General features: G+C 42.2%; 1 protein-coding gene across 2 annotated transcripts in view; it reads left to right on the top strand.

Moving 5' to 3' along the window:
- Positions 1-26,464, top strand: part of EDAR (ectodysplasin A receptor) — a 117,945-nt gene that overhangs the window by 17,667 nt on the left and 73,814 nt on the right. The window contains exon 1 of one of the 2 annotated variants that reach the window (XM_075200272.1): positions 10,375-10,430. The exons of the other annotated variant lie outside the window; for it this stretch is intronic. The gene's annotated coding sequence lies outside the window, so the exon portion shown is untranslated. Of the gene's footprint in view, positions 1-10,374; positions 10,431-26,464 lie in introns of those variants that run through there. 2 annotated transcript variants of the gene reach the window in all.

The raw sequence follows: 26,464 nt of genomic DNA, 5'->3' as shown, positions 1-26,464 counted from the left end.
CGTGCACTACAGGCTTCAACCTGCAACTCGTCTGTGTTTCATCATCGTGACTGCTTGGCTGATTCCTATCCGCTGCCTCCGTGCACTACAGTCTTCAACCTGCAACTCGTCTGTGTTTCATCATCGTGACTGCTAGCTGATTCCTATCCGCTGCCTCCGTGCACTACAGTCTTCAACCTGCAACCCGTCTGTGTTTCATCGTGACTGTTTAGCTGATTCCTATCCGCTGCCTCTGTGCGCTTCAGTCTTCAGCCCTTGTCAACTCTCCCGTGTATCCTTGAGTCTGCTGCCACTATTGCTACCCGCTACTCTCCGTGACCAACTGTTCCAGTTCAACTCTGCTCCGGTGTCCCATCGTTACTGCACCTGCTGGTTGCTATTGGCTACCTCCGTGTTCCCGCAGAGACCCGCTGCTGTTACTTCTCAGCGCTACTCATCCATCTACTGCTGATCCGCTCTCCACGCCTTCCTGTGTTCTCTGCTGGTCTACCTACCTGTGCGCTGCACCTGCTAGACCACCGCTTCACCCATCCAGGGACTTAGGATCCTGCCGGCCTCCTGCCCTTCAGGTATCTCTGCACTCCTGTCTGACTGCCTTCTCCTGAACCACGGTATGCATACTTCCCATTGACTGTGCTGTGTATTGCATACCTTGCTGGACTGTGTTGGTTCTCCTCTGGAGTGTACTATCCGCTGAGTCTATTGCCATCATTGACTGTGTTGGTTCTCCTCTGGAGTGTACTATCTGCTGACGCTATTGCCATCATTGACTGTGTTATCTCATGCTGGATTACTTCAAGAGACTTTCTATATTGGCAGTGTTGTTCAGTCATTTATACATTTATATTGTGCATATTACTGTGGATCAAAGTCAAGGTGCCCGTGTATATATTGTGTTGCAGTCTCTCCCCGTGCACCTCCTCACATATATATTCAGTGGTACAACTTGCTAATAGCAGACCACTGACTCCTGTTTACAGTTTCACCTGTTCCAGTATCCTCTCACATAGCAGTGGTACAACTTGCTAACGCAGACCACTGACTCCCCGGATACCTCCACTTGGATTCCATTCCTTCACTCAGACAGCGGTACAACTTGCTATCCGCAGACCGCTGACTCTCATCACCTCCTCGTTTCTGTTGGACATTCCTCCTCACTATAGCAGTGGTACAACTTGCTACCGCAGACCACTGACTACCTTCACGTGTCCTTTGTCCATACAGTTCCTCGTGTATTACTTCTTCCATATTGCCAGTGCTGCTAGTCATAGACTTTCCTGAGCATCTCATCATCTGCTATTTCCTGTTCCGTGATCACCCTGCTACCAGAGTACCATATTACCACCTATACTGCTCTGGTAAGCCTACCACCTGGTGATCCCTGGGTAAAGACTCCTAGTGCCCGTGACAGTAAGATCAGGCCATGACAGACCCAGATACGGAACCTACCGCTAAAGAGATGCTGCAGCATCTGGTCAGCCGTGTGGAGCAACAGGATGCTCGCCAACAGCTGTTACTTCAATGTTACCAATCTTTAACCTCCCAAGGAACATCTGGACAGACTGTTACAGCTAATGCTGAAGCTCCTGTGCTTTCCTCCGTTTCCCCAGTGCCATCCCAGGTGTCTACAGTTCCTACGCTTCACCTGCCTACTCCGTCAAAATATGACGGGGACCCCAAAACTTGTAGAGGTTTCCTTAACCAATGTTCAGTCCATTTTGAACTTCAACCTCAAAATTTTTCTACCCATCGTTCCAGAGTGGCCTATCTTATCTCATTGTTTTCTGGACAAGCCCTGGCTTGGGCCTCCCCTCTGTGGGAGAGAAACGATCCAATTCTACAAGATAGTGCCAAATTCATTTCCACGTTCCGAAGTGTGTTCGATGAACCAGGTCGTGTGACCTCCGCTGCTTCCAGCATTCTTCGTTTGCGACAAGGCTCCCATACAGTAGGACAGTATGTCATTCAATTTAGGATCTTAGCCTCTGAACTTCAGTGGAACTCTGAAGCATTAGTTGCCGCCTTCTGGCAGGGGCTCTCCGATAAAATTAAGGATGCACTGACTACCCAAGAACTTCCTTCGTCACTAGAAGATTTGATCTCTCTTTGCCATCGTGTAGATATGAGATTTCGTGAAAGAGAGTCTGAGAAAACTACGGCTGTCAAAGCACCTCTTCGTTCTAACCCTCAATTTCGTCCAGCTCCATCCTCTGCGATTCCCATGGAGATAGGACGTTCCAAATTATCTTCAGAGGAGAGGAAACGAAGAGTAAAGAATAGACTCTGTATCTATTGTGCTGATTCCACGCATATGCTCAGCTCTTGCCCTAAGAGATCGGGAAATGCCAGGCCCTAACTAGTTCTGGAGAGGTGAAGTTAGGGTCCCTGGAGTCCTCTCCATTGTCTATGAAATCTAAAGTCTGCGCTTTCGATGTTACGATTTCCTTTGCTACCAAATCCTTTGAGTCACAGGCATTGATTGATTCCGGAGCAGCAGGAAATTTCATTTCTAAATCACTAGTGAATCAATGGTCCCTACCAGTGATCACTTTAAAAACACCCATTACTGTGACGGCTATAGATGGATCACGCCTCATCAATGGTCTCATCACCCAGAGTACGTCTCCAGTAACCCTTCAGATTGGTGTACTACACCATGAAGAAATTTCGTTTTTAATTCTTCCAGTTACGACAAGTCCGATTGTCTTAGGCCTTCCATGGCTTCAGTGTCACTCTCCCCAGATTGACTGGCGCACCCCTCAAGTTACGTCTTGGGGGTCTGAATGTCACCATCGTTGCCTCTCTCAAGTTATTCCTCTTAAAGTACAGCAATCTTCCATCTCATCTTCCTCCCCGGGACTCCCTCCTCAGTATGCTTCATATGCCGATGTGTTTGATAAAGCTCAGTCTGAACGTCTTCCTCCTCATCGTTCTTGGGATTGTCCGATCGACCTTCTACCTGGCAAGACTCCTCCCAGGGGTCGGGTCTATCCCCTCTCGTTACCTGAAACTCAAGCCACATCTGAGTACATACAGGAGAATCTCCAGCGTGGGTTCATTCGACCTTCCACCTCTCCCGCTGGAGCTGGGTTCTTCTTCGTCAAAAAGAAGGATGGATCATTACGCCCTTGTATAGATTTTCGTGGACTCAACGCCATTACTATCAAGAATCGGTATCCCATTCCGCTGATCACTGAGCTATTTGATCGCATCAAGGGAGCTCGGATATTTACTAAGTTGGATCTTCGTGGTGCCTACAATTTAATTAGAATCCGTTCCGGTGACGAATGGAAGACCGCGTTTAACACCAGAGATGGGCATTACGAATATTTAGTAATGCCCTTCGGGCTGTGTAATGCCCCCGCGGTTTTCCAGGGTTTCATCAATGAGATCTTTCGGGACTTATTATATGTGTGTGTCGTTGTCTACCTGGACGACATATTGATCTTCTCACAGGACCTGCCTTCTCATCACCAACATGTGGCAGAGGTCCTCTCCAGACTACGGAAAAACTCGTTGTTCTGTAAATTGGAGAAATGTTCATTCGAGTTACCCCAGATTCCATTCTTGGGGTATATAGTTTCCGGAGTTGGCCTGAAGATGGATCCAGACAAAGTAAATGCTGTACTACATTGGCCTCAGCCAACTACTCTTCGTGCCATCCAGCGTTTTTTAGGTTTTGCCAATTACTATAGACGCTTCATTCAAGACTTTTCATCCATTGCATCTCCCATTGTGGCCCTAACTCGGAAAGGGGCTAATACTAAGCAATGGTCATCTGAGGCTCTCCAAGCCTTTCAAATCCTCAAAGAGTCCTTCTCGTCTGCTCCCATTCTGCGACAGCCTGATGTGACACTCCCCTTCTTCCTAGAAGTAGATGCCTCTAATGTGGGCTTAGGAGCTATTCTCTCCCAACGCTCGGAGCAACAAAAATTACATCCTTGTGCCTTCTACTCTCGGGGTCTTCTGCCCGCAGAGAAAAATTATACTATCGGGGACAAGGAGTTGCTGGCCATCAAAGCTGCATTAGAGGAATGGAGATACTTGTTGGAAGGAGCTCGCCATCCGGTGACGATCTTCACGGATCATAAGAACTTGTCATATTTGCAATCTGCTCAATGCTTGAACCCTCGTCAAGCAAGATGGTCTCTTTTCTTTTCCCGTTTTGAATTAATTATAACCTTCAAACCAGCCGCTAAGAACAAGAAAGCTGACGCTCTATCTCGAGCTTTTGTGACGTCCTCTGATGTAGAAGAGGTTCCCAACCATGCTATTCTAGACCCCAAATGTATTTCTCTGGCTGCTTCATCCACCAAAATGCTACCATTTGGGAAGACCCTTGTGCCTCCTACTCTGAGGAGGAAAATCCTTTCGTGGTTCCATGCCTCTCGTTTTTCTGGACACGCCGGTGAACACAAGACCTTTGAGATTCTCTCTCGTAGTTACTGGTGGCCTTCAATGAGGAGAGACGTCAAAGAGTTTGTTGCTTCCTGTGATTTATGTTCTCAGTTCAAATCCTCCCGCAGAACTCCAGCAGGGTTGCTGCGACCACTACCCATTCCGTCCAAGCCTTGGACCCATATTAGTATGGATTTCGTTACTGATTTGCCACCAAGTAAGAATCACAATACTATTTGGGTAGTGGTAGACAGATTTTCGAAGATGGCCCATTTCGTCCCTCTGTCCGGTTTACCTTCCTCGTCTACTCTGGCTGAACATTTCATTAAAGAAATCTTCCGCATCCATGGATGTCCGTCTGAGATTGTGTCGGATAGAGGAGTACAATTCGTTTCCAGATTCTGGCGGGCCCTTTGTAAAACCTTGGGCATACGATTAGCACTCTCATCTTCTTACCATCCGCAATCTAACGGACAAACGGAACGAGTCAATCAAGATCTTGAGACCTTTATTAGGATGTTCTCTTCAGCCAACCAAGACAACTGGGTAGAATTGCTCCCTTGGGCTGAATTCGCCCATAACAACATGTACCATGAGTCATCATCCAAAACTCCATTCTTTGTGGTCTACGGTCACCATCCGTCTTTTCCGGAATTTCCTGCCCTCCCGCCCACCCAAGTTCCTGCTGTGGAGACTGTTTGTCAGACCTTCAAAAATATCTGGTCTCAGGTCAAAACCTGTTTAAAGAAGACATCTAACAAATATAAGTCTTTCGCAGATAAGAAGAGGCGGGCTATTCCACCACTAAAAATTGGAGATCGTGTCTGGTTATCTATCAAAAATATTCGTTTGAAGGTTCCATCTATGAAATTCGCCCCTCGTTTTATTGGTCCATATAGGATCATTCAAGTTATCAATCCAGTATGTGTTAAACTTCTTCTTCCTAAGAATCTTCGGATCTCCAATGCCTTCCATGTGTCCTTGCTCAAACCTCTCATCATCAACCGTTTCTCGATTCCTCCCTCAGCACCGCAGCCAGTTCAAGTTCATCAGGAGGAGGATTTCGAGATCACTGAGGTATTAGACGCAAAAATTTCGCGAGGAGTACTCCGTTTCCTCGTTCATTGGAAGGGCTTTGGTCCTGAAGAGCGTTCATGGATCAAAGCTGAAGATCTTAATGCTCCTGCCCTTCTGAAGAAGTTTTATTCCAAAAATCCGGACAAGCCCGGTTCCAGGCGTTCTGTGCCCACCTTTAAAAGGGGGGGTACTGTCACTCACCGGACTGTGAGTGCTTCTTCCCGGACATTTAGGAACCGTGGCCGTCCTCCATCCTGAGGGACTGCGCATGCGCAGCCCTTTCCATACCTCCAGTGTATGTTCCTTTAACTAAATTGGCAGATCAGGCAACCTCCCTATATTAAGCACCTGAGGTCAACAACACGTTGCCTGATCTTGGAGTCTCATTCCCCATGAGTCTCTGAAGGTGTTCCTGTGTTTCCTCGTTTATTCAGCCCAGCTGATTCCTGTGGTTTCCAAACCACTTCTACCTCTGTGGTTTCCAAACCACTTCTACTACTGTGGTTCCCATACCACTTCTACCATCTACTGTTTCATCGTGACTGTGAGCTGATTCCTATCCGCTGCCTCCGTGCACTACAGTCTTCTAATCACTTCAATTCTACCATGTATCATTGGGACTGTTAGCTGATGCCTATCCGCTGCCTCCGTGCACTACAGTCTTTTCATTCACATCCACTCACCTGTTCATGATTGTGACTGCCAGCTGATTCCTATCCGCTGCCTCCGTGCACTACAGTCTTCAACCTGCAACTCGTCTGTGTTTCATCATCGTGACTGCTAGCTGATTCCTATCCGCTGCCTCCGTGCACTACAGGCTTCAACCTGCAACTCGTCTGTGTTTCATCATCGTGACTGCTTGGCTGATTCCTATCCGCTGCCTCCGTGCACTACAGTCTTCAACCTGCAACTCGTCTGTGTTTCATCATCGTGACTGCTAGCTGATTCCTATCCGCTGCCTCCGTGCACTACAGTCTTCAACCTGCAACCCGTCTGTGTTTCATCGTGACTGTTTAGCTGATTCCTATCCGCTGCCTCTGTGCGCTTCAGTCTTCAGCCCTTGTCAACTCTCCCGTGTTTCCTTGAGTCTGCTGCCACTATTGCTACCCGCTACTCTCCGTGACCAACTGTTCCAGTTCAACTCTGCTCCGGTGTCCCATCGTTACTGCACCTGCTGGTTGCTATTGGCTACCTCCGTGTTCCCGCAGAGACCCGCTGCTGTTACTTCTCAGCGCTACTCATCCATCTACTGCTGATCCGCTCTCCACGCCTTCCTGTGTTCTCTGCTGGTCTACCTACCTGTGCGCTGCACCTGCTAGACCACCGCTTCACCCATCCAGGGACTTTGGATCCTGCCGGCCTCCTGCCCTTCAGGTATCTCTGCACTCCTGTCTGACTGCCTTCTCCTGAACCACGGTATGCATACTTCCCATTGACTGTGCTGTGTATTGCATACCTTGCTGGACTGTGTTGGTTCTCCTCTGGAGTGTACTATCCGCTGAGTCTATTGCCATCATTGACTGTGTTGGTTCTCCTCTGGAGTGTACTATCTGCTGACGCTATTGCCATCATTGACTGTGTTATCTCATGCTGGATTACTTCAAGAGACTTTCTATATTGGCAGTGTTGTTCAGTCATTTATACATTTATATTGTGCATATTACTGTGGATCAAAGTCAAGGTGCCCGTGTATATATTGTGTTGCAGTCTCTCCCCGTGCACCTCCTCACATATATATTCAGTGGTACAACTTGCTAATAGCAGACCACTGACTCCTGTTTACAGTTTCACCTGTTCCAGTATCCTCTCACATAGCAGTGGTACAACTTGCTAACGCAGACCACTGACTCCCCGGATACCTCCACTTGGATTCCATTCCTTCACTCAGACAGCGGTACAACTTGCTATCCGCAGACCGCTGACTCTCATCACCTCCTCGTTTCTGTTGGACATTCCTCCTCACTATAGCAGTGGTACAACTTGCTACCGCAGACCACTGACTACCTTCACGTGTCCTTTGTCCATACAGTTCCTCGTGTATTACTTCTTCCATATTGCCAGTGCTGCTAGTCATAGACTTTCCTGAGCATCTCATCATCTGCTATTTCCTGTTCCGTGATCACCCTGCTACCAGAGTACCATATTACCACCTATACTGCTCTGGTAAGCCTACCACCTGGTGATCCCTGGGTAAAGACTCCTAGTGCCCGTGACAGCTTTACTATAAAGACTCCAGACCTAGGGTGGCTTTATAATGTTCTCTCCTTCCCCCCCCATATCTGTTAATTGTGAAAGTCAGACCCCAGATCTCTAGTAGCTGTATAATGGAGACCCACACCCAATCACTGTTCATGATAAAATGTACCTCCCATCCCCTACCTCCATACTCTATATATGGGCAGCACGCTTTCTTAGTGATTAGCACTTCTGCCTCACAGCACTGGGGTCATGAGTTCGATTCCCGACCATGGTCTTATCTGTGTGGAGTTTATATGTTCTCCCCGTGTTTTTTTGGGCTGTTATTAAATTGCCCTTAATCTTTCTCAGTCTCTGTGTGTGTATGTTAGGGGATTTAGATTGTAAGCTCCAATGGGGGACTAATGTGAATGAGTTCTCTGTGCAACGCTGCGGAATTAATGGCGCTATATAAATAAATAGTCATGACACAAACATTCTACAAGGCCATTCTGATTGGGCTCGGTGGGTGGGATGGCAACACACCCCAAACTGCCATACCCCTCTTCCTGAACAGAGAGCATCTAGCTACTCCCAGGAAAACCCCTCATGCCCCTTCCTTCCTCTGCCTCTCTCCTCTCAGCCACCAGGTATGGCCATTTATTTATTTATATAGTCCGGGCATATTCCACAGCACTTTACTAATAGCAGATGCCCCCAAGCACAGCTCGACCCTGCACGGATGTATGTATGTATATATAGGTATATTGTTTATTTTTTGGGGAATCTCAGAAACAATAAGATCCTGAATAGTGACGTTTGAAACTTTGGTCCTAGGACCTAAGTTAACATCTCTAAACAACTAAAGCAATCTCACAAATGATAAATCAATCAATCAAAACTGCCTTGGTCCAGCTGTATAGAATGTAATTATTTGTATACAAACACATTATTATACACCTATCTGCTTTATAGGGGAAGGGTGTTATGCTGACTCTTTGGTTTTTCTTTGTAATTTTATTTAATGCAAAACATATGTTTCATGGTTCAAATTCAGCAATGTATTTGTCACAAAGTGATTTATGTATAATCCCTATTTCTGGGCTGCAATGGTCATGTAGCAGACTACTGTATATTGTGTGCTTAGTTTTACTTTTATTTTTATTTATTTTTAATCCTCACTTGACCCTGGATTCCAGCAAAATGTACAAGGTTTATTGGAGCAAATGGAAGCAGAACATTTATAAAATAAAATATGACAGTCACTGCTAGGTGTAACAAGTCAGGAGAAAATTTGATAGAAACAGAAGGGCTATTTTAACATTCCCACTCAGGTACATGGCTCAGTTTGTTATTATTATTATTATTATTATTATTATTAATTTTTATTTATAGGGCGCCACTAGGTATCCGTAGCGCCGTACAGGGACAGACATAAACACGATACAGGGTGAGACAGCAGGGTACAGTTAACAAAAAGCACAGTAACTAAGAAACTCAATGATCAGCTAGATGAGAGGTGAGAGCCCCCAGCGGGGTAGAGAGAGGGGTAGAAGGGCAGGAGGACCTCACGGAGGAGACAAGGAGCTGGAGAGCAGAGTTAAGGTGGTGGAGAACAGAAGGAGAGGAGGCCCTGCTCGAAGGAGCGTACAATCTAAGGGGAGGGTAGGACGGACAGAGACGCAATGGTAGGATGAGGGAATGAGGAGAACGGAGGCAGAGACGGAGAGGGGGAGAAAGGAGAATGAAAAGGAGGGAGGTAAGAGGGGGACAGGAGGGAGGGCAGGAGTGGGAGGGGGGTAGGGGGAGACTGGGAGGAGGTCAATTAGGTGGGGGACTGGAGGGCTTTAAGGACGAGGTGGGTTTTTAAGGCCCGTTTGAAGCTGGACAAGTTGGGGGAAGTTCTGATGGAGCAGGGGAGCTGGTTCCAGTGGAGGGGGGCAGCGCGGGAGAAGTCTTGGATGCGAGCATGGGAGGAGGTAACCAGGGGGGAAGAGAGGCGGCGGTCGTTAGCCGAACGCAGAGGGCGGGATGGAGCGTGAATGGAGATTAGGTTGGAGATGGCCTTGAAAGTAAGTGTGAGGAGCTTGAACATGATTCTGTAGGGGATGGGGAGCCAGTGGAGGGATTGGTAGAGGGGGGAGACAGAAGAGGAGTGGCGAGAAAGGAAAATGAGCCGAGCGGCAGCATTGAGTACGGAGCGAAGGGGTTCGAGATGAGAGTGGGGGAGGCCAGTAAGGAGGAGGTTACAGTAGTCCAAGCGGGAGATAATAAGAGAGTGGACAAGAGCTTTAGTGGCATCTTGGGAGAGGAAGGGTCGAATGCGTGCGATGTTGCGCAGCTGGAAGCGGCAGGATTTAGCGAGAGAGAGGATGTACTTGTAAATGTAACTCTACCAGCACTGCTTTGTGTAAATGTTCACAATTTCATTATATATATATATATATATATATATATATATATATATATATATATATATATATACACATACACATACACATACACACATACACACTGGAGTTAATAAGCTATTTTCCCCATGTCGAAATAAGGTACAGGCTTGAACGCTAGGTCATCTACCTGAGCCGACAAATCTGACTATTTGTCTTTGGAGTGTTTACAGTGCAGGAGAAAAGGACTTTGATTGGAGCGGTTTTAACCAGGTATAGAATTTTAGGTAATATATTCAGTTGAACAGCTGTTATTCTCCCTATTCAAGAAATTGTTTATCCCAGTCAATGAGGTTTTTCTTTAGGGTGTCCAACAAGGTTGGGAGATTGGTAAGTTTGTATCATATAGCTGGTTATATTGTCTGGGCAGAAAGACCCACAGATATTAGAGTTTGTCTGATTGCCATCTGAAATTGTGATGTTGCTTTATTGATTGCAGCAACTGTAGGGGGTCAGTCGAGAGGAAGAATTTCTGATTTATCTGTGTTTATTTTAAAATTAGATAATTCCTTATAGTTCGGAAGTTCTTTACAATGGAAGGTCAGGGAGGTGTGAGGGTTCGTAAGTGTCAGTAAGACATCGTCCATGTGCCGGTGCCAGTGTGTATGCCCACTATGTTATGGTTATTGAAGATTCCCCGCCAATAGTTCCATTAAGAGGGGAAATAGGAGAGGGGTCAATGAGCATTCTTGCCTGATAACACTCGCAATTAGGCAGGAGACCGAGGCGGCAGCATTAGCAAGTATTGAAGCAGAGGTGTTATGGTAGAGACCAATAATGCCACATAAGAAACAACCGTGAAAGCCCATTTTCCCCAGAGTACATCTTATGAAGAACTAGGAGTCAAAAGCCTTTTCGGCATCTAGAGATACCACCAGAGTGGGGGTTATCTGTTTGTTGGACATACAAATTAGGTTTAATGCTTTCCTTGTATTATCCGCAGCTTGGTGACTTGAAATGAATGCCTCTAGATCTGAGTGAACCAGTGCTGGGATAATGGAGGCCAATCTGTTCACCCATAATTTAGCAAACAGCTTCAGACATTATTTCTGTGTGTATACATTACTAGATGTTTCTTAAATTATTTTATGGACAGACTTATTATCAGTGTAATAAATGAAAATATATATATCTCACAGCTAAAAATAACCTAGAAGGTGATGCTTTATTTGAGAGTGAAACAATACGTAATATATCGTTATTATATACAATGTGGCTCTGCTCAAAAAGAACAGATCTGACCTTTGCCTCCTAAAAATATCAGTACCATGCCTATGTGCCCTAGCTCTGCCCCAACTACCCCTCCGGGTACCACTCCGGCAAATGGCCTTGCAAGGAAATCAAGGATTTGTAAAACTAAATTAATCAAAGCATGGAGCAGACAATTATCTTATACACAAATTATGCTAATACATCTATAAACAACTGTAACTTATACATACCTCCCAAAACTTAGAATCATAAATCAGGACAATATAAGCTCCGCCTCCGTTCAGCTCAAACTCTGCCCACAAATGTGAATATTTTGGCAAAACTCCACCCACTTTTTGTTACGCCCGCTCCCCCACCCCTTTTACAGCCCGAAAATTGGTGTGTCACGCCAACATTGGGACTGTTAGGAGTCTAATGTCTTAGCTTATAATTGGTGTGATTTTTCTTGTCACAGATCTCCTTGGGAACTCATAATACAGGGCCATCTTTTCCATTGGGCACGATGGGCAACTGCCCGGGGGCCCCACGGGCATGGGGGCCCCATAGGCACGGCTCTTAATGAGAATAAATAATCCTGCAAAAGAAAAAACCTGCATAAAAAAAAACCTACAAGGGTCACTGAGCAAGTACATCTATCTATCTCTATATATCTATATCTATATCTGTATCTGTATACATCTATATATCTATATCTAGGGGCCCCGGTGCACTGCTTTGCCCGGGGGCCCATAATGTTGTTAAAATGGCCCTGTTATAATATTGTTATAATCTACAGTAGATTATGCCATATGTAAAGGCATTTTCATCAGTATACTGCATTACTACAATTTTGCTATTCAAGTTGTTCATGGGGTAAACTATAAAAATTTGTAAGTGAGCCAGACCCTAATAGGATTTCATACAGTATAGTCTGTGGGCAGGGCCGGTGCAAGGTTGCTCGGCACCCTAGGCAAAGCTTAAGCTTGCCGCCCGCACTACCCCCCGCCGCCCTCATCCCCCCCCCCCCGCCGCCCAAAAAAACTTTTTTTTTATTTCCCAGGACCTAACACACTTGACATTTCTAAAATAAAAATGATAACTCTCACCTCCTCCGTTCTCTCCCGTCTGTCTGTAGCCTCTGCTCTCTCCCCTCTGTCTGTAGCCTCCGCTCTCTCCCCTCTGTCTGTAGCCTCCGCTCTCTCCCCTCTGTCTGCAGCCTTCGCTCTCTCCCCTCTGTCTGCAGCCTCCATTCTCTCCCCTCTGTCTGTCTGTAGCCTCCGCTCTCTCCCCTTCTGGATTAAGCGGAGTCTGTAGGTCATATATTCCATTTAAATAGGGACGACCATTAGATGATTTACATTAATAATACTGGCATGCCCGAAATACATATGGAACATTAGCTTTTATGATTTCCACGTAATATATATAAAATCAATACCCCAGGGATATATAAGCCTCTAGAGAACAATAAGCGTTTAAAATTTACTGATCCAAATGCATAGAGATCTTTCTCTATCATTACAACAATGTATCCCTATTAGAGATAGTATTTTCACATAAAGGAGTCCCGTACGTCACGCAGAGGGATTGCCCGACACTACGTCATCTAAGGGGAGGTCTCTATACTATAAAGGACCAATCATGAAGGCAACTCAGGTTTGCCTTGAGAAAGCTCAGTGTAGTGAAACGCGCGTCGGCGTCTCACGCGCTGTCCTTCTCTTCTCAGAATTTTAGATTATAAAACCATATAGGAGGTAGATACAGGTATATAACGATTACAGGGTGACTATTAAGAGCTAATTTAGCGCAGTGTCTATACACGAGTATCCAGAACAGATCTAAGGCCAGGCTTATTAAGATCAGAAACTATCAGAGGTGGAGTTATATACACGCTGCTCCATCGCCCTGAACTCAGATAGAACTCAACTGCCCGAGACACTGGCTCTCAACTCGGAGTCCAAACTATACATAGTGTGCCATTACCTGCACAGATTAGAGAATATAAGGGCGCTTGACAGTGGGGTGGATTATTAACCAAGTGCAGGCACCTACTGCAATACATAGCACTATTGCAGCATATATATATCCTGGACTCTTTAATTATAAGAGAAAGAGAGACTAATGCGCATGACTAGCATTATATAAAGCTGCTCAGCTGGTATTTACCTGTTTAATAAGGCATACCATTATACCAACTAACACAGATCTGGTCACCGAGTATTTATATAATAGTAGGATTTTCCATGTCTCACATCATTCAAGAGGTTAGATGTACCCTCTAAGTTAGGTCAATTATTGACAGTGGAGAGGACAAATCCCTTTGCTAATTAGACACTGTGAACAGTTAACCCTGATAACGTTATTGACAGTACAAATCAAATCACTGTCACGCTCACCCTTCCTCACTAAGTAACAGTTTGGCCCAATAGTAGGTGCTTTACTGAGATATATCATTTCAATCTCTATTATGATATTATTATCTTAGGAAGAAGAAATAATTCGTAATACCTTTCTACACTATCACTATACATTAACCATATATAGAAAGGGAGGACGGCGCGTACTAGCAGCTACATGCTAGTTTTATCAGTTTGTTCTATTTCTGGTTATAGTTTATCATATACTCTTTTTAATATTTCACTGCTCTACACATTAATAAAACTGTATTATTAATTTTAATGTATACCAATAAACTTTAAAAGTGTTTTATAAAACCTATATCCTTAGAGTGCCCTAACTTACACATACTGGTTCTCTGTGTTTGTAAATATCTGTTACTATGTGTGGGAGCACCTCTTCTAGGACAGTGGTGTTCCAATAAATAAAATCTGATAGACATATTGGTACAAATAGCCATCTCCTAGTATGCAGAGGATATTCCTGGTGCGATATATGTGTTCTGGCTCTCTCCCCTCTGTCTGCAGCCTCCGTTCTCTCCCCTCTGTCTGCAGACTCCTCTTTCCTGTACTCACCTTAACTTCCTCACTTTTCTTCCTTTCTCTTCTTGCGCGCCTTTCGTTTCTTCTGTCTTCTGTCTCCTATCGGCTCCTCTACACTGGCAGCATCGTGACGTCACGACGCTGCCAGAAACCAGGCGCCGGGTGTATTTTAAAATGCGGTGCTGCTCTGTAGCAGCACCGCATAATTGAGGGCGGGCGGCCAATCTGCCCTAGGCGATCGCACCGCCAGCATTTATTTCTAAATTATTACTGGGTCCCCCGCTTCAGTGCCGCCCTCCAGAGCCCGGCGCCCTAGGCAACTGCCTAACCTTGCCTAATGGGAGCGGGCCTGTCTGTGGGGTTTCTCAGGGAAGGCAAGTACAGCTAAAACATCATGTAGGTTTACTTGTAACCATGTCTGTACTATTTTCTATGGCAGAAAACAGATGAACAATATATTGTGAAATCTACAATTTACAGTGTTGATATTGCACAATATATTATATGCGATATGCAGATTGGAAGCATTCTAGATATTGTTTCCTGTGGGATTTATTGAACTCTGTGCAGCAGCAGACGGAAAAAAAAAGTTATTAATTTTAAAACATAATAAAAAATATGTATATTATTTAACATCAAATCCTTCTAGACTACAAATCCTTGTTTTATCTCCAAGCATTGTCTCATCTGGGTTGTCTCACTTCAATATACGCTCACAAACACATTGTAAAAATGAGTAACAATCCACTGCAAGTTCAGACGCCAGACATCACTTTGCTGCAAAGCATCATGTTGCAACATGGAGAATGTTTATCTGCTAATACACCTGAACTGCAACATACACTGAAATCATTTGTATTATTAACAGTTATTTACAATGAACCACTACATTCCTCAAGCATGAAGTGAATATCTATACATCAAACATCAGGTAAACGAGCACTTTATCAATGCAGTGAGGAGAATCTAAGGCAGCGATGGACAACCTGATATACTTTAAGCTCCAAAATGGCCACGTATTGACCTTAATTTCAAAACAACTTCTGCATTCCCATATCACTCATCCCAAAATGCACCCACATGCCCATCTGCTCCAAAATTCCATCACATCCACTCAGATCTTAACATGTCAAATAATGCCCCCACATGTAATTCAAAACTTCCCCACATACCACTCAGATGTCCACACATGGCCATTACGTGCTGCTCAGTCCTCCTCGCATGCCCTGCATATGCCAATAAGACCTCCTTACATGCCACTCAGAGCAACCCACATGTCACTCAGTCCTCCTCACAAGCCACTCAGACTTCTTCACATGTCCTTCACAAGCCACTTACAATTCCCAACATGCCCCTCAATCCTCTTAACTTGCCTCTTACCACTCCCCACATGACCTACACACCTCCAAACACTTACCCGCACAGCTAGATCCCATAGAGAAATAGGGGAGAGGATATGGTCTATAATGGACTAACTCTTCCTCCTCTTATTGGTTGTGCTGCTGCAGTGCGGTGTGCAGAGGAAATAACAATGACAAGGAAGTCAGCTGTTTCCTTTCAGTCTTACTCACTGCTTGCAGAGAATTAGTGAGATTGGGAGCAGCAGCCTGGTGAAGGCTCGGCAGGCCGACTGCTGTCCACCACTGATCTAAGTGCTGGTTCACATGGTAACTTTTGTAGCAGTTACAACTTACAAGATCGGTGGTGTGTTATGGCATATTTCACAAAAATGACTAGGCTACATGGTGCCTTCCAGGAACACCACAAAATCACTATTTATCAAACTTTCTAAAAAGGAAAAGTGGAGGTTGCCCATAGCAACCTATCAGATGCTAGCTCTCATTTTTCAGAATGTAGTAGATAAATTAAAGCTAGAATCTGATTGGTTGCAATGGACACTCCATCGGGGTCTTAGTCTACAGTTCTTTAAAGGAAATGCAAAGAAACATTCACATAGGCAACATTGTAGCTACATCTTGCAATTATTTTCATTGTTTTGTAAAAAGAACTATTGCAGCTTTGGGAAATTTAAAGTTGACATACTTTGTCAAATACTATTTATTCCGACATCTGAACAACTGCATAATTATGTCATTGTAGTGTATTGGTTAGCATCAATAAAGCATGTCCGTAGTTGTTCTGCAAATTTGCCAGGGGGATTTTCATTCCACAACTCCTCTGGTTTTCTTTCAGTTAGCTATTCAGCAGGTGTTCTGTCCAAGGCTGCAATTATACAGCATTCAAGATCATTTCCCTTTCAATTCACAGCATATAATGAAGCCATCAGATCTTAATTTAACCCCTTACTTTTAAAGCATTTAAAGTTATGGGCCTGATTCATTAAGGATCTTAACTTGAGAAACTTCTTATTTCAGTCTCCTGGACAAAACCATGTTACAATGCAAGGGGTGCAAATTAGTTTTCTGTTTTGCACATAAGTTAAATACTGCCTGTTTTTTCATGTAGCACACAAATATTAACTTTAAATTTCAATGTACAAATAAGCTACCAAGTATTTGTGTGCTACATGAAAAAACAGTCAGTATTTAACTTATGTGCAAAACAGAACACTCATTTGCACCCCTTGCATTGTAACATGGTTTTGTCCAGGAGACTGAAATAAGAAGTTTCTCAAGTTAAGATCCTTAATGAATCAGGCCCTATATTATTATAGAGTTAAAAAGACAACTCCAGATCGCTCTGACTGTTAAAAACTAAAAGTTTCACACAGTCTTAGGGCTAGATTTACTAAAGGGCGGTTTTATGAAACCGACACTTTGCGGCTGTTTTTCAACGGTTTTAAAATCACCGGAGAAAAAAATGGCCAAACCACCATTAAAACAGCCAGAATTTACATTTTTGGAAAACACCATTTTACAAATCGCCATCCCAATTTTTACAATGATGAACATACAAACAGCTGGATTTACTAAGCTGGGGTTTGCAAAACTGCTGCAAAACCGCTGCAAAACCGCCATCCAAACGGCCAAAACAAGAGGTGGTTGTAATAGGCGAAATTGTTCAAACAGCACGCTGTTTGAGCTATCTTGCCATTCAGAACATAAGAGGAAGCACGATTGGCATATACATTTTTGGGGCAATCACTATTTATTGATTAAGGGGCAAAATTGTGGTGCTTCCTCTTATGTTTTGAATAGGAAGATAGTTCAAACAGCATGTTGAAACTCTCAGAAGCAGCTATTAGAAAAAACTGTCTTTTTGATAACGGTTTTGATGGTGGTTTTAACAAAGCTCATTTTTTTTCAATCTGACACATATCGCCAGGCATTTTACATCGCAGCATCAAACCTATAGTAAATGTGGCGGTTTGGAGCAAACACGATTTTTAGTAAATCTAGTCCTTAGACTTTATAAGCAATTTTGCTATACATTTGTAAAACATGTTTTAATATACATAGTAAGCAATCATGCTACAAAAACACATACAGCTACATTTAGTTTGACTTTTAATATGCTTCATGGATATTGTGCACCTTTTCAGCTAGCCAGTAGGTGGCAGTATTTATGACAGTGTTTTCCTCTGCTAGTTTATGCACAGACAATTATGAAGTTTAGACAGTACTATTATAACCATGTCCACAAAATAAAATCCAGTACAAGCATTGCAAAGTGTGGAAAAAACATGTATATACTTCTATTAATATAGCTCAGCTTTAAAAACAATTGTGTGTTATTTCTGCCGGATACTAGCAAGTGCAGCTTTTATACATGTTCTCTAATAGGGTCAAATTGAAAACCTGAATGAAGCAGTACAAGATCATCCTTTGGGCTGTTAACATTGATTATTTCTGTAATTTGTAGTCAGTCTTTTAAGCCCATCAGACTCAATGAAAAGGTTAGGGACAGTTTTAAGCAACTTCCAAGAATACATTCTTTAGCACTGACTTTTCGCTATGAGAATAATGCTTTACTCATCAGAGAAGGAAATGTACTATAAATCGGTAACCATGGGCATGTTATTTCATTGTCAGTGGATCTTGTCCATAGAAGGTTAAAAATAGTAAATATTTCCTCTCGATTCGTCCAGTAATCATTCCCAGGACACATCGGCCCTCATCTTGTAAACATAGGATTGCTGGTTAATCACAAATCTTGTTCCCCTATGGGTGCCTGCCAGCTGCTGGGGGTCCTGTCCTATATCCAGTTCTTACATTCTCTCTGTTTGAATTATAAGTTGTCAGTTCCTGTGGCCCCCAATGTTCATGTTTGGTTTTTGGATGCTGTCTGATGAAAATTATATATACAGTTCTTAAAATAAAAAAAGTTAATATTTTAAAAAAAAACTTTTTTGGGAAATGATAAGAATAATTTCAGGTAAAGAATTAATTTTAGTAAACCTCTCACCCATCCAATCGCCAAGGTTTTGGTTTACTGACCATGCTGGTAACAGTTGCTTCTCCAGGCTTTGAAAGTACAAAAGCTGAATTGAAAAGCTGTCAGTGCAGCTGATTGGACACCCCTCAGCTTCTCCAATTAGTTGCTGTGAAAACCATTTATTTTATCCTGTGTACTTCATCAGGCATTTATATCTGAGGAAACAATAGCTATCAATAGGGGGTGAATAGTTCCTGCAGAACTGCAGTGTCTCGGACATTAGATCTTATGTCTCTACTAGTTGAGGGAAGGCAGTGTTTTCCCCAAAAAATGTTTTGCCGCAGTTTTATTCTAAGCAAGAAGTAACTTGTCTTAGTGAAAAAATAAAATTGTGTTTCTGCAAATTATGTGACAAAGCAGGTCCACTATTAATAAAAAAAAAAGGTCCATTATTTACAATTTTTACAAACATCATTATTGTAATATGTCCAATACTGTTTGCAGGTCTTAAAGCTGCACTAACGAGACGGCAAAGTTCAGCCCCCTCTCCAGTGTCTGATGGGCTACTCCTAGATGAAAACTAAGGCTGTGTAACATTCAGAATGGGGGTGTGAGTGGGAGGACCAATGAGAAGCCACAATGTCCATGACTTAATTTTCATTGGTCCCGCCCGACCCCCGTACTGCAGCCGTTTTAAAGTAGAGAACAGAAATGTTCAACACTTTTAGCTTAAATTGTAGATTGATGTTTGCTATGGGTGAGCTATATCACAATGTACTCCTGTGTGATAAACCAGGTTACCCTGTGAGCCAAGCACCTATCTAGACAGCATTCTTAGCATCATCTCCAGGCTATGAGTAAATATTGCACCCCAGAAGAATTTTATCAATACCCGTTGACTGACGGATCGTAAAACAATGGAAATAGCTTAAATCAGCAGGATTGTGTTTGTACAGTATGTGTGAGATTTTCCAAAAGTATTTTTATACATTTCTCAGTAACACATCTCATTGAAATCACAAAGACATTTAACCTCATGACCTATGTATTTAAAAGTCACATATCTGCAACATGTAGCTTGGGAATTAGTGTCTGGACATAAGGATGGTATCGCTCAGGAGTGTACACATGGCACAGATTTTGGTGCAGCAAGAAAAATGCCTCATTGTGGGAGTAAACATAATCTTACAGCAGACTTTATATGCTGGTCCAATAACGTTATCTATTGAAATATGTTTCATACTATGGCATTTACAGTATGATTTAAAGCTGCAAAAAGCACAATATGAAAGGTTGGTGCTGCCATAAACATTGAGGAATGTTGTATGATGGCAATAAGTAACATTTTGGAAATGTTATATGTAATGAAATGTTTTACATATGTATAACAATATTTGTAGCACAACTTAAATCATTCTATAACTGACATGTTGTACTTAATAACATTAAGGCTGAGATTCAGTTACGAGCGATGTTCCGCCAGACATTGCTTTAAGGAATCTCCACTCATTTCCTTTCGCACCCCATAGGAAAAATTCCATTCTGAGCTTGTGTCTCCAAAGACATCTCACTGAATTGAATCTCCCCTAAATCACTCCTGCTTCCTACACATTAAATAAAATATCCACTATTTTTTTTATTATTTTCAAATCCTCGATTATATAATGAGATTAGTTGCAAACACTGTTATCCAATTTTGCTCCCTTAAGGTTCATATATATGGGTGTTGATAATCAACACATATGGAAAAGCTTAGTTAAAACCTTATACTTTGTCCTCACTTGTAAGCAAATGCTTGTTAGAAAGTGTGTGTGTGTGTGTGTGTGTGTGTGTGTACAGGTCCATTTTCTTACATTATTATTTGGACTATCCTCTTTAAAGCGAGTTTGTCAGGCTTAAAGAAAGCACATTGAACACCTGATAGTAGCGCCTGTGTGTACGAGCAGTTGTACTTAAAAAGAAGATTTAATGTAATTGACTTCTCCGCTTTAGTAAGGGATAACTGTTTTGCAGACAGCTGCAACATTGGTGCAACAATATACTAATAGTCCTGGCTGTCAATTAAATGTTTATTTACTAAAAAGAAAACTGAGAATGTGTGAGAACTCCCACTGCTATATTTTCAAACTGAATTGATACTTGTCAGCTGCTATTTTTTTGCAAATCATCTTATTATCTATTATGGGATATGAATTACATACAATATATTGTTTGTTACAGTCATCTAGATAGAAGTAACCTATATGGCTGCAGGGGCAAAAGCAGGATTTGTAGAGAGGGGTTTTCACGCCATGCTGCCAGTGGACATGGCCAGCATGCATGGGTGGTATGGTTATAATTTTAAACAGTGCTTGGCTGCTCTCTAACCCTTCCTATCTCCGTCATATACATGGGCAATGCTGCATGCACTACTGTTAGGTGCACACAGCTCTCCCTTTTCAAGCAAAGCCAGGTGAAGGGGAACCTACCTTCCAGCTGTCCCTACAGTCAAGACAAAGTTCTGACTGAGTGTGTCAGCACAGTTGTCAGATTGTCCTGCTCTCTCCTACCTGTTCATGCAGCTTTCAATACTTGTTGCTGGTGCCCGTGTCCTAAGCTCAGTTGCTGCTTGTCTGGATCCTGGAATGTTGAGTCCCTGTTTGGAAAAAGGACAGGTACATGATATAGAAATCCCAGCAATGAGTGAACACAGTAGGGCTCCCTCCCCCAAAGCAGCCCGATATTAAATTAAAAATACCCACGTTTAATAATTAGGCCTCCCAGCAACCCACCCAGGCAGTAAGTTCGATTCCCGACCAGGGCCTTTTCTGTGTGGAATTTGTATATTCTCCCTGTGTTTGCTTGGGTTTTTCTCCCACACTGCAAAAACATGGTAGTAGGTTAATTAGCTCAAATTGACCCTAATCTGTGTGTCTGTCTGTCTATCAGTGTGTTTGTGTGTTAGGGAATTTAGACTGTTAGCTCCAATAGGGCAGGGACTGATATCGGTCATATATAGTCTCTGTACACGACTGAGGAATTGGTGGCACTATATAAATAAATGATGATGATGATGATGATGATGATGATGATGAAGCTATCTTCTAGGCAGGTATCAAATATTTGTATTAAAGAGTGAGTGATAATCCTGTTTAATGGCAGAAGGCTGCTGACTTTGACCCTGAGAAAATCCCTGTAGCACTCTCCGTTTACTATAACTGCTTATGATTGGCTCTGAATGTTTACATGAGATTACATAGGACAGCAAAACTAATAGACATTACAAGATAAAGATGGAGCCGCACAATTTTGCAACTTTCCTCTCTATTATTTTTCTGTGTCATGATATACACTTAATTTTAGATTTTTCAAACCTACATGAAATACATACATATATTGAAAGATTTAAAAAATTCCTAGCAGAACATATACTATAATTTTTACTACCCTACTATTTATGCCTGATTCTTATCTTACTTGTAATGTCTGCTATGAAGGGTCCAACTGAAATGGGAGGCTTAAAGGATTTCTGCCATTTGTTAAGGCTGATTATCCACAAACACCAGTGACATAGCATATCAAATGCTGTCATGTTTGATATACGGTGGTTAACGAGCACTCACAGTTGCTGTTTGGAGGTTTGTCAGTCATGTGGTGGTGGGAGGAAACAGAAGCACCCCTAATCATTTTTTGAAAGTTGCCTCTTATAGTGTGGGGTCATTAGATGCAATAAAGCTCTCATTAACATTTCCACATTTTATTTTCTTTCTTCATGGAATCTAAATGCATTTATTTGGAATTTTTATTGATCAACAGAAAATACTCTGTAATGTTAAATAAATAAAAATAAACTCTAAAGCTTTTTCTTAATTAGTTACAAATAAAAACAGACAATAATTGATTACATAAGTGCAAAAAGGCCAATGGCAACTTTGACAGAGTTTCAGACTACCAAGACAGAGATTGTAGAATTTGTGCATGTGGCAACATTGGTCCAGTCATTTTACATGAAAAATGAGTAAAATTTGCATTGTCTAGATGTAGACAAATGGTAGAAAATCTGGTAGAACTGTATCCCGGTGGGTCCGACTATCCGACAATCATCCTACAGGTGTGGATCCAGGAATCCCCGCTGACATTATCTGTATTCAAAATCAAATTGTTGTATACTTTTCAGATGGACTGGATTGAGTCCTCCTTAGCTAAAGAAAAACTTATTAAAGTTTTTTTTAAAATCTAGGAAAGTTATATATCGATTCTCTGCCAATTCCCATTAATAAGTCCAGTTATGTTTTAAATTTACATTTTGGTATGAAACCAGACTTTTGGTGGATGACCCGACTATAGTTTTTGAGGGTAAGTAAGATCACCGGTATTACCTCCTAACTTGGTCCCTGTGTTTAAAATTAGGTTCCTATCCATGATTCTTTTAGATCCTGAATGTTGTGTTTTGGAGTTAGGAGAAGTTGGATGATGTTTTTTGAGTCCTGTTATTTCTTTGTTGGTAGCAATTATAACATACCTGACCGCATCTGGGTTCCACTTTAGGAGTATGTACCTTTGTCTTGTGAGTCTTTAATATGTATGCAGATATGTTTTGATTACTTTGTTGTTACTTAAAAACCTTTTTCACTGTCTCGGAGGTGAAAATTCTATTTTTTTTTCTGTAACTACATTGATAGTTTATATGTTAAACTTGTGATTTTTTACAATATCTGCCTCAATAAGAAAAAAAACTGTCAAATGATTTAAGCCGTGCAGCTGATAATATATTTTATTTATGTTTTGGTAAATAGTTTATACATCATTACATATAATTTAATATAAAATTATATTTTAAGCATTTTTGTACACTGGTTTTGGATTGTCAACCCTCATCTCAACCAAGAAATGAACTGCTGACTTTGAGACTATAGATGAAGAAATAGGTTGAAGGAGTCTTGGCTTGTTTCTTAATTTGACAAACCTCTAAGGCACAAGGTCTACAGAGCAAATCGTGATACTAAAAGCCTGAAAAGATGAGAAAAGCTAAGGAAAGTCTGTGAAGTCTGACTTTGCTAACACATTAAAACATATGCGGCCTAATCATGGAGAAAAAAAGAAGATAGGGTATGACCTTCTGAATTAATAATAACGTTTCCACTTTGAGTACAACAATGTGTTCTAAGGTTTGTTGCACTAATAGAGTGAACTCTCTGGAATGTACTGCTGGTGGGAGAGAATGTGATGCAATTTTCGGGAGTATTTTAACATGACACTGAACACTCTGTCCTTGAACTGTAGTACAACGACTTATCTTTTCCATGGTTATAACTAAAAGAATTAAAAACACTAAGGCAACAATTCATTTCTTTGAAGCTCACAATAATTAATTCTGGCTCTTTTGAAAAATACACTTCCGCCAAAGGTTTTTATGAAAAATGACATTAAGTTGTCAAGAATTCTAACATTAGGGCAATACTTCACTTTTTCCTCCATTGCAGCACTGTGCAGGGGTTAGTAAACTAGCGATGATATTTCGAAGATTTTTGCTTTAGCCATACTGTCGGCGAAAAAGGGTGTTTTCACCAGCCATAGGGCCTTTAAACACTTCACAGTATACATCAAAGGGTTGACGACAGTGGGAAAATTCGTCAGCTTCCCTCAGTGATGGCTTCCCCGTGTCTTTACGATTGGAAGCATGTTTTATAAGGATTGCGGAAGCACATCTACCACCGCAATTAGTGGAACAAAAGCCCTAAACCAGTGATGGCTAACCTGTGAAACTCCAGGTGTTGTGAAACTACAAGCCCCAGCAAGCTTTGCCAGTAGATAACTAGCTGATAGCTGGCAAAGCATGCTGGGGCTTTGTAGTTTCCCAACACCTGGAGTGTCACATGTTGGCCATCACTGCCCTAAACTGAGCTTTCATTTTCACTGCACATGTATGAGCTGTTAGCAGGTGACTGATGGCGGTGCCTGGTACGGTGTAGCTGCAAGTTAACCCTTAACACTCTGCTCCAGTATTGCTGAGGCGCTTGAGTAATAGTGCCAAAAAGTAGAGACAAATGCAAACGCAAAACACATGCCATGTTGATCCAAATTGAACTCAAGGCACCAGTTCTGCATGGAAGTAGTACTAACCACGGTGCGACTGTTTTATGTGAATTTCTATTTATAAGAGTGCTGTGTAGAGCATGCATGACTGTGTACACATAAAAATGTGTGTCTTTTTATAACAAATCTATGTGACCCTCTTCACACATTTAAATTGGACAGTAGCTACCCAGGCATGGAACATGAGAAAATACACTACTTATAAAGAGAGGGATTCTTTGTCTCCAAATAAAAAAGTAAAAGAAATAAGTGTTGTGACTGTGACACTGTTTAACTAAGAACGAAAGATCAGCAAACTTTCAGGACTCGGAGGTCTCTTCACCAGTAAGTCATATTACAAATGATGCTGAGAATACAAAGCATATGAACACGCAGAAAACTGGGCATACGCTTCTTTGTTTAAACAATGCATAAAGGGACATATGGAGTAATACATTTTGAATTAGAAAATGCAAAATGCTGGATCCAAGCGGTGGTGTTCAGGATTGTGTCCCAGTGTGAAAGTCTGTGGCATTTCGGATTAAACTTGGTGCACAGAGTTGATGACTGCAGAAGGTTTGTGCAGGCAGATTACCTAAGTATCCCAACACAATATAATTACAGTACAATTGAGGACTGTTTTTACATATAAAGGGCAGCTCCCACATGCACGGAAATATGTGTATTTCAGTATGATGAGACAAAGAACTTCTGACAGTGATATTTTTTAAATTTGGAGGTTTTATCAGAGAAGCGGAGGATCAGGGAATAATTCCTTTAGGTGGCTGTCCTTGTACAGCTAGTTTCCTTAATACTTTCAGTTGCAGGTTGTAAATTACTACTAGAGGTACATTGTTGTTTTGAAGTTAATCTTTGTATTGGATGAGTTTGTATTAGTGTATCATTATGCCTCTGAAAATGTGTTTATCATTTCCCTATAAGATGGTAGCCGTAATTTAACAATGTCGTATTCAGGAAATTAAGGTGTAGCTTCCACAGGACTTGAGTGTAGACAATAGAGTTTTGAAATATTTGGACTGGAAGCTGTCCCATCTGAAGTATGTTGGATGATCAATTGGTTTCTGTTACGGTGTGATCTCAGAGTGAGAATAGTTTAATGTCAGGTTAATGACATAGCTTTCTGGAGATCCCAGAGTGGAGGTTCAAACAGCATCATTACAGTCAGGCAGATCCCCCAGTATTCCTCAGTCTCCTGGACATTCTGGAAATGTAGGTAAGTATGCTTAATGGTGGTCTACAGATTGTAGAGTTGGTAGAATATTATTAGTTCTTGTTCAGAGGAAGTCCAGACTACCAGATATCATTAATCAGGGGCAAACGCAGGATTTGTAGAGAGGGGGGTTTCCACACCATGCAGCCAGTGGGCGTGACAAGCATGCATGGAGGCGTGGCTATAATTTTAGACAGCGCTCCAACTCTTCTTATCCCCATAATGTACATGGGTAATGCTGCATGCACTACTGTTAGGTGCACGCAGCTCTCCCTTTTCAAGCAGAGCCGTGTGAAGCAGGGGCAGGGTCCAGCCACCTCAATTATATAGTGCCCCAGGCTTAGAGGGGGGTTTCCAGGCACTAGGAAACCCCCCTTTGGTTTGCCTATGTTAATGTAGCAGAAGTAGATCAGAGGCAATTGGACAAGTATTTAAGATTTGTCATAAACAGATTTGTATACTGTGGTACCATTTTGCTACCCATAGATGTGCCTGTTTGCTTAAGCATGCATTACTAGCAAATGAGAAGTTATTATGAGTGAGCTGAGATCAGTAACTTGGAGTGCAGTCTCTGAAGTGTTCGTATGTCTTTCAAAAATTCTTGTAAATTTGTT

The sequence above is a fragment of the Mixophyes fleayi genome, chromosome 2 (genome assembly GCF_038048845.1).
Source record: "Mixophyes fleayi isolate aMixFle1 chromosome 2, aMixFle1.hap1, whole genome shotgun sequence".
Classification (NCBI taxonomy): domain Eukaryota; kingdom Metazoa; phylum Chordata; class Amphibia; order Anura; family Limnodynastidae; genus Mixophyes; species Mixophyes fleayi.
Note: the sequence above shows the minus strand (reverse complement) of the source record. Positions and strands in the feature narration are given on the sequence as shown.